General features: G+C 39.0%; 1 protein-coding gene across 6 annotated transcripts in view; it reads left to right on the top strand.

The window, feature by feature from the left end:
- ENOX2 (ecto-NOX disulfide-thiol exchanger 2) overlaps positions 1-10076 on the top strand; it is a 393140-nt gene that overhangs the window by 343725 nt on the left and 39339 nt on the right. The gene's annotated exons all lie outside the window — the stretch shown is intronic.

Raw genomic sequence — 10076 nt, 5'->3', positions numbered from 1 at the left:
TACAGGATTAAATAAGAGATGTGAAAGTTTGAAAATTTTAAATACTGTATAAGTGATAAATAGTATTCTTTTGATTTAATATTTCCCGTAAGGAAACTAAGACACAGAAATATTAAGTGATTTACACAAAGTTACATGGCTAGCAATAGGTCAATTCAGGACTAAAAGTTATTCTTCTCACTCTGAACTGGGGTACAAACCACCTTGTAGCCTTGAGCAAATCATTTAACCTTTGTGGACATGAGTTTCCTCTTCTATAAAATGAAGATAATAACCTATTCTCCATCCTTCATGAGATTATATGAGATAGTTTGTATGGCAACAATTTGAAAACTGTGAAGGGTGTTTAGGAGAAAATGCCAAACTCTATTCATAAACTGATAGTCTTTGAACTGTCAGTTCTGGCACAACAAATGGATCTGGGAGTCACTGGAGAGAAATCCCTGAAGACATCAGCCTAATGGATGGCTAAAATCATAAAAAGCCAATAACATTTTTAATTGTTTTGAAGAATGAAAGAATTTAAAAACAAAAAAGAAGGTATTGTCTTACTATAGTAGAAAATGATTTTACTACCTGGAATCCTTGGGCTACTTCATGATGTTGAGCCACAACAAACAAAATTCAACATTTCAAGTCAGATGTTTACTGAGTACATTCTCTGTCTCAGGCATGATGTCAGGCAATGCAAGGTGAAATAGTCTTTACTCTCAGGGAGTTAGAAGGGTAACCAAAGTGATCAAGGGGAGGAATGGAGTTTAGTACACTAAATTAATAATATCCATATTCTTTAGTCCAGAAGAATAAAGGTTGAGAGAAAAATTCTCAATATGTCTTACTATTGTAAAGAAGCAATATTGAGGCTCTACCTTCCCTTCAATACATATACTCTTGTATCCCTCTTGGGGGTGGAAGAAGTTATCTGAACTGCCCCACCCTTTAGGGAAAGCCCTGACAGTCCATGTTGGACTGTCAGCACCCTACTTGCTATGGCAAATTATCAGTCAGAAAGAGAGATCTCTGAAACATGTCAACCCACTCCAATACAGATATTTGGGTCTCCCAGCAAAAATACAACTCACACAGGCTCTGATGGAAAGATGTTTATTCACAAAGAGAAGTGACAGAGTGAGACCAGCTTCACTAGAGGGTGTCTGTCCCCTATGGCCAGTAGGTCTCAATCATCTGGCTGACGCTGGGAGCTGTTCTGATCTCTGCACACCCGTCTTGTGTGTTTATGCCCTAGTGGAGGAACATTGTAGTGGAGGGAACCGGCTCCCTCCCCACCAGGGATAGATGTACCACTCTGGTATGAGCTGGATGTCATAAAACATGCCCACCTTAGTCAGACTGCCTCTGGTAAATATTTACATTTGCTTGGGGAATAGGGGAAGGAATGTACCAGCAGTCCCCTCATCTACTAGGGCATTGTGTTTTATCCAGGCCAACACTTCTGGTACTGAGCACAGGATGTATTTGTGGGTCACAAGGAAAAGGTGACAGGCTGCATCCAGACCTTCCTCTACAACAGTACAATATTGCCTTTTAGTAGGAGAAAGGGAGCCTTGGGTTACAGCACCACTTTTTCTGGACCACTACCATTTTGTAAACTATTTTGTAATACAATATTCTCTAACGATATTATTCATTAAGGCTTTCTGTAGTTATCTGATGCCTACCTATACAGTGGGTTTATGCTTGAGTTTAATTACATTCACAGTAAAGATAGTTATGTCAGTGAACTAGACATTTCTCTGGGCCTATAGAGAACTGAGAACCCTGCACCCTGTCACCCAATATTATAGCACAGCTTCCTTGGCAGGACGATGAGGATAAAATATGTGGCCAGTGTGCCTTTCTGAAAGCTTTCATGCTGTGCCTTGTAGACTTGTAGAAACTCAGAAAAATGTTTCCTGCCTGTTTGATTGGACTAAATTAAGGTCCACCTTGAATACCTCAATCTTGATAAGCAAAACTACTGAGAATGGAACATAGCTCATGACCTCCTTCTGGCATTACATTTCCTTAACCTAAAAGATCTCTTTTACTTTATATTAGTGCCTCTAAATCATGACTTTTTTTTCCTCTGCATACTTTCAGTTGATAACAAACAACTCTGAGGACTGAAAGGAAATACCCTGTGGGAAGTAAAGAAACTGCCCTCTTAAAATTATGGCTGCCTCTTAGCACAACTCCCAGACCCCACCCCAAGAATCAGAGTATCTCAAAGATTTAATCCACTAGACTAGTTTGTTCTTGGCCTAGGTGAACTCATAAGTCAGGGGTTTCATCAAGGTGGAAGTTTCTAGCACTTAACCATTTTTACCAGATGCCTCTAGGAACAAACTAGTCAGTGACCTCCTTTGTGTCACAAAGTACCTGTTCCTTATCTCATTGGCATCCTTCCACCAGCATCCAACACTTTTTACTCTGGTGAGAAAGAGGTTATGGAGTGAGAAGAAAAACTCCCTACCTTCAGGGAGCTTAGGCACTAAATTTTCATAGCATATGCTACACAGCCTAGTTTGCTAATGAGTCCTTTTCCTGGTTTACTTTGCTGATTTGTCTATGTGTGCAGTTCCTGCTAAGGCAATTGGAAAGGGTAGTAAGAGAAGACTGCAGTTCCTCCCCTTATTAAAAGTCACTGTCTACTTTACTGGCAAGTGTGTTGGGAATTCTGTCCACTTAATCATTATATTAGAAGCTAATAATATATAAACTATACACACACACACACACACACACACACACACTAAATATAGACTAAATCCATAGCAGTCAGCTCTAGAAGATGCCCCTTCTCTTCCCTATCCCTGCCCCCCAATATGAGGTTTGCATCACTGGGCCAGTGGAAAAGGGACTTGGTGATTACCAGCATTCTCATAAAATGAAATACTGTGATTGCTAAAATTACTTTCTTTCTAGATTTACAGGCCTACCATTCCAAACGCTGAAGAACTATTTGCAGATAGATATTCAGGTTATCCACTTACCCTTGTTTTAGGACCCATCTGCACCAATACTAGCTATTGGCTTTCAGTCATCAAAAGACATACTAACTCACTTTGGATCAACCTAATTTCTATTTCCATTACGCACCATCCATATATTTTGATTAAAAACTGTATTTGTGCTTTGCTCCATTTTATCTATTTTGTTAAATGATATCTTAGAATCAAATTTCTACGTAAGTGTAGAAACTATCTCCCCTATCCTCTGCTCCTTTCCATTCTTTCATCTGGCCCCTTCCCCACCAAGTTTCCTGTTAATATTGCAAGTCCAGGTAAGTAGAACTTTGTTACACATTGAAGAAAAGGTTAGGAAAATTGATTTTCTAGTAATCATGTTCCTATCATAAAACATGAATAATATGAATTTAAATCCTTGTAAATTGTTGTAAAACTATGGTTATATAATTAATGTGCAATGATTTATGATTTGCTTACTCTATGATAAATCAAGAATGTCAACAAGTAGAAAAGTGATTCTTTTCATGCATTTTCCTCTCTCTTGGATTTTAATTTTATTCTATATTAAATTGTCTTGTCTTCCCTTCCGTGTGCATTTCTATGCTTCAGAAAAGTTACCATTACCATTTTCAAAAATTACCAAAATCTCACTGTTTAAATGAAAAATACTACATCTCTACTGTGGAAAATATATATTTTGAAAGGGCAGGAGATTGGTATAGAAACTTTAGGAGGGCTGTCTTAAACCTTTTTTGATGGTCTATCGAAGACCTGACCCACTCAATTTCAGGTAGAGATTTAAAAATAAAACTTCCTGGAAAATGTTTTGGCATGTATTTGGCACTCTTTTATTTTCAGTACTGAATCCAAATATCAGGATAGGAAATGGGGCAAATATGGAAGGTAGCTATTTCCCTTACTACCTATACGTCAGTGGCTTGGAGTCTTCCTCTGGCCTACACTTATGTCCAAGCTAGTTAGAGTGTCTTCCTCAGCTAAATGCCACCTTTTAGCCATTCACTCTGAAGACATTGGTTAGGGTTTGTGTCCCAAAATAGAGCTTTTTTCAGATCCAACTGGAAAGTGCAGAAAACAGGTACCTCAGATATCAAGTGCCTTAATGGTAAGATTTTCAAAGAAAATCTCACTTGCTCTACTTGTGGGTTCTGTCACTTACTAAATACTTCCCCGTAAGTTCATTTTGGTATGGTGCGCTATAACCTGTAATGTTCTCTTTACCTTTTATCCCATCCACATTGCTTACTATTGGGTATAAAAGAATAATGGTAAGAACTGTGATTTCTTTGTACCTAAGAAGGGCTGCCTGGTGGTTAGAGGGCTCTGATCTCTGCCACTTTGCTTGATTGATAACATAGAGCAAGCTTCCCCTTAGTTTTTCTTACCCTCATTCCATTATCAGCTAAAAGAAACTAATAATTCTTGTTCCTGAAGTATTTTGAGGTATGTGGGTAAAATTTCCCCATAGGTCTGTTATATTTCTAAGGAGTTTTTAAAGATGTAAAAGACCTCTAGATAAGCTGTATGACTTAGTCATTTAACTTTTTATACTTCTAAGAAGAGATTATGCTTTGTTACCCAGCTGGAAGCAGAAAGGTGCTTTGTGGATGCTGAGCAGCTACAGGGCATGTTTTAGCTCTTGGCTAGATCTTCCTGCCCTGGGATATTTCCCTTGAAAGAACACAATTTACTCTTCTGAGAAGCATAGCAACATTCCCAGAATTAAGCAGCATGTTTGTGAATTGAGAGTTGGTCTCTGCTTATACCCTCTGACAGCCTACATTTTTGTTAGGCGACCAGGAGAGCCACGATATTTCCTGATGCAGTAAGTTGTAAAATATTCGAATTTGCCAATGTCAAACTTCATTCTAATCACCCTTCTGGTAACATCTCTTTGATGATAACTGAAACCCAGTGTGCAGGTTTGGATGTGTTATGTCCCCCAAAACACCATTATCTTTGATGCAATCTTGTGTGGGCAGATGTATTAGTGTTGATTAGATTGTAATTCTTTGATTGAGTGTTTCCATGGAGATGCAACCCACCCAACTGTAGGTGATAACTCTGATTAGATAATTTCTATGGAGGTGTGGCCCCGCTGATTCAGTATGGGTCTTGATTAGTTTACTAGAGCACTGTGTAAGCTCAGACAGAAGGAGCAAGCTTGCTACAGCCAAGATGGACACTTTGAAGAATGCACAGTTGCTGAGAGAGGAGCTGCAGCTTACAGAGACATTTTGGAGACGGTCTTTGAAAGCAGACTTTTGCTCTGGAGAAGCTAAGAGAGGAAAAACGCCCCAAGAGCAATTGAGAGTGACATTTTGGAGAGAAGCTGCAGCTAGAGAGGAATGTCCTGGGAGAAAGACATTTTGAAGCAAGAACTCCGGAGCAGATGTCAGCCACGTGCCTTCCCAGCTAACAGAGGTCTTCTGGACGCCAGTGGCCATCCTCCAGTGAAGGTACCAATTGTTGATGTGTTACCTTGGACACTTTATGGCCTTAAGACTGTAACCGTGTAACCAAATAAACCCCCTTTTATAAAAGCCAATCCATTTCTGGTGTTTTGCAAAAAGGCAGCATTAGCAAACTGGAACAGATTTTGGTACCAGGAATGAGGTGCTGCTGAGATTGCAAATACCAAACATGTTGGAATGGCTTTTTAAATGGATAAAGGGAAGATTCTGGAAGAATTGTGAAGAGCTTGATAGAAAAGGCCTAACCTGCTTTGAAGAGACTGTTTGTGGAAATACAGACTCTAAAGATATTTCTGATGAGGCCTTGAGCAGAAATGATGAATGTGTTGTTGCAAACTGGAAGAAAAAGTGGCAGAGAATTTGGCAAAATTGAGTCCTGGTGTTGGATAGAAGGAAGAATTTGAAAGCAACGAGCTGGGATACTTGGCTGATGAGATTTAGAAACTAAAAGTTGTAGATATAGCATGGCTTCTCCTTGCAGCTTATAGTAAAATGTGAGTGGAGAGAGATAAACTTAGAACTGAACTCTTGGTTTCAAAGAAACCAGAAACTGATGGTTTGAAAAATCCCAGGCTTCCAGGCAGTGGAACCCCAGAAGTTACAGCTCCATGTGAGGATTTAACCAAACATGGAACCCAACTGCCATTTCAGTACAAGCCAGGATTGGAGATGGAGTTATCCAGAAAGGATTTGTGGAAACTCCTATTGTTGGATGGCTTTGACCCCTGTGTGCTTCATGCGAAGCCAACAAAATTTTTGTGAGATCTTTGTAGATAGAGATGCTTCCAGTCTGGACTGGAGGAGACAGACAAGGAACAAATTGAAGGAAAAATTTCTTCAAAGACAGAGCCATGGAGGTTGAGGTCTGGAGTCAAGAGGTCTTGGGCTGGGAGAGCAGAGTGGCCCACACACATGGAAAGGGTGAGTTTGCCCCGGAGGTCGAGGGTGGGCATTCCACCTCGATGTTCAGGGAGAGTGCTGCCATCCCAGGCCTCAGAGAGGGTGAAGCACATTCTCAGGGGATTGGGGAGAGCCTGGCCGCCACCCCAGTCTTCTGAAGGAGTTGAGCGTGTGCACCAGAGATGGAAGAGAATCCCAGTGCTGACCCAATGTTTGAGGAGGGTGGGGCCGAGAAGGTGGTCTCCCCAATGTGTGGATATGTTGGAGCACTCACCCCAGCGTTTAGAGAGAAAAGGGCTGCCACAAAGGCCCTTAGGAAGGGTTAGACTCCCGCTCTCTCAAGCCCCAAGGATGCAACATCGTTCTGTAAATGACTCTCAGACTTTGAAATCTAATGGAGTTTGTCCTGTGGGTTTTAGGAACTGTTTTGGTCCTGTTAACCCTGTTTTCCTTTCAGTTTCTTCTTATGGCAATGGGAATGTTTATTCTACGACTATCCCTCCTTTGTGTATTGGCAGTACATAACTTCTTCTAAGTTTCACAGGTCCACAGCTAAAGGGAAATTATGCCTTAGGACAGACCATGCCTGAAACTGATTCTGATGGGATCTTGTACTTACTTATTGTTACTGAAATGATTTAAATTTTTGTGCTATTGTGATGTGATGAATGTATTTTATATATGGAAAGTTCATGTCATTTTGGGGTCCAGGGTGTGGAATGTGCCAGTTTCACTGTATTGTGTCCCCCAAAATGGCATTATCTTTGATGCAGTATTGTGTGGGCAGACGTATTAGTGTTATTTAGTTTGTAATTCTTTGATTGAGTGTTTCCATGGAGATACAACCTACCCAACTGTAGGTAATAACTCTGATTAGATAACTTCCATGGAGGCATGGCCCCACCCATTCAGCATGGGCCTTGATTAGTTTACTAGAGCACTATATAAGCTCAGACAGAAGGAACAAGCTTGCTACAGCCAAGAGGGACACTTTGAAGAATGCACAGGAGCTGAGAGAGGAGCTGCAGCTTACAGAGACATTTTGGAGATGGTCTTTGAAAGCAGACTTTTGCTCTGGAGAAGCTAAGAGAGGACAAACGCCCCAAGAGCAATTGAGAATGACATTTTGGAGAGAAGCTGCAGCCTAGAGAGGAACATCCTGGGAGAAAGCCATTTTGAAACAAGAATTCCAGAGCAGATGCCAGCCATGTGCCTTCCCAGCTAACAGAGGTTTTCTGGACACCATTGGCCATCCTCCAGTGAAGGTACCCAATTGTTGATGACTTACCTTGGACACTTTATGGCCTTTTAAGACTGTAACTTTGTAATCAAGTAAACCCCCTTTATAAAAGCTGATCCATTTCTGGTGTTTTGTGAAAAGGCAGCATTAGCAAACCAGAACACCCAGACTCCTGAGATAGAATGAATTCTTAGAAATGAGAAATTTCTTTATTGTTCTCTGTGCAGTGAGTTTGAATAAGACATAGCAAATCTCTCTCTTGACACAGCCCTTTAGCGTTCATTTTTCTCAACCAAATCATTATTTTCTTCTATTTTAAGCAATGCCACTGCAGCACATTGGAGACGTTATTTTAGCATCTGATTTTTCCATTACTTCTTAACTAGTAATGATTCTGAACAGCTCACTTTTTAAAAGTGGTCTTTTATTTTTTTCTAATGAAAACTTAACCTGTATATAAATCACAGTTTTTCCTGATAAAATGAATTTAAAAGGAGGATATTAGTTGGGAAAGTGATTTACTACAACATTAATGATTAAGAAATCCATTTGAAATATTTTAATCCCCCTTAAATGGAGGTAATTTTCACTACACAGCTTTGTATGACAATCCAACTGGGGCTAACCTAGGAAGGATATTCTCAACTTGGTACTGAAAAGCCTCTGACAGGCATCACGTGGCCTCCAAATGATTACAAGCTGCTCCAAAATGTACAGTTATCTTGTTTCCTTTTTTTTAAAGTGACTTTTTCAGTGTGAAGTTGGTCATTTTCAGTGCTCTTCATTGCCTTCCTGAAGATCTTAGTTTACATCTTGTAGCACTTCCTTTCAACCTGAAGAAGTTCCTTTCATTTCTTTTAGTGCAGGACTGCTGGTGAAAAGTTCTGAGTTTTCTTTTGTCTGAAAATGTTTTATTTCATCTTCATCCTTGAAGGAATTTTTCTCTGAATATAGCATTCTGAGTAAATGAATATTTTTATTTATTCTAGCACTTTAAAGCTATTTTTGCACTGACTTCTGGCATTAATTTTTTCTGAAATAAGTCAAAGTATTCAAATTGTTGTTAACCTGTATATGACATGTTGTTTTCCTCTAGCTGCTTTCAAGATTTTTCTTTATATTTATTTTTCAAAAGTTTGACTATGATGTTCCTAGGCATGCATTTTTCACATTATTCTGCTTAGGGTTCATTGAGCTTTTTGAAACTGTAGATAACTGTGTTTCACCAAATTTGGGAAATTTTCAAACATTATTTCTTCAAATATTTTTTAATCATTCTGTCTCTCCTCTCTTTCTGGAATTCATTTACATGCATGTTAGACATTTGGATGTGATCACACAAGTCCCTGAGGCTCTTTTATTTTGTTTAGTTATTATATTTATTTATTTCTCTGTTCTTTAGATTGGATAAATTTATATTGTTATCTCTTCAAGATCTCTCTTTATTCTCTCATCTCTATTTTACCATTAGGCTCATCCAATTGTTTTTTATAAATTATTATTATTTCTGATATTGTATTTTTCAGTTTTAGAATTTTCATTTGGTTCTTTTTAATAGTTTCTATATCTGTGCTGAGATTTCTTATCTTTTCATTCATTATGAACATATTTCATTTACATTACTGAGCATAGTTATAATAGCTGCTTTAAAGTCATTGTCTGCTCATTACCACATCTGTGTCATTTCAGGGTTCGTCTCTGTTGATTATCTTTCATTTTGAGAATGGGTAGCCTCATCCTAATTCTTTATGTGTCAAGTAATTTTGGACATTGCCCTAGATATTGTGAATATTATGTTGTGAAGACTGGATTCTGTTATGTGCCTACAAAGAATGTTGACTTTGTTTTGTTTTAATAGTCAATTTACTTAGTTGGATTCAAACTGTGAACTGTGTCTCTTAGATGGCAACTCAAATCTCAGTTCAGTTCTTTTACCTTTACCTGGACTACTTGGAATCTGCCCTTTGCTTTCATGGCTCAGAGGTCATGCAGAAATTTGAACAAATCTAAAACACAGAATTGGAGCTCTGCCTCTTGGGCTTTCTCCTTTCTGGGACCCACCCCTGCCCCCTCACTTTCCCATAAGTGTAGTTTCCCTAAGTTCTCTCCTCAAATTCCTTAGGCCATAAAGACTGCAGGTTTTCTATTAGAGTTTTAGCCACCCTGTAAGGTGCTAACTCTGGTCTGCCCCCAGACTAACAGGCCTTTAATAAACTGGGAAAATAACCCTGTTCCTTTCCCTTTTTCTAAGTGTCAGCTGCTCTTCAGAATATGCTTGCTTTTTTTCACACTCCAATGCCATCAAGTAGTTGTGGATTTTATTTTGTTTTGTTTTGTGTTTTTCCCAGAGTTTATAGTTGTTATAGATGGGGAGTTGATCTGATAAGCATTTACTCCTGTTTGCTCATTTTGCTGTAACTTCTAAACTGCAAAAATAGATTAAGAGCTCTGTTGGGTAAAACTGTAAGGGAGAGG

Source organism: Choloepus didactylus, chromosome X (assembly GCF_015220235.1).
Source record: "Choloepus didactylus isolate mChoDid1 chromosome X, mChoDid1.pri, whole genome shotgun sequence".
Classification (NCBI taxonomy): Eukaryota; Metazoa; Chordata; class Mammalia; order Pilosa; family Megalonychidae; genus Choloepus; species Choloepus didactylus.
This window is presented reverse-complemented; position numbering and strand designations above follow the sequence as displayed.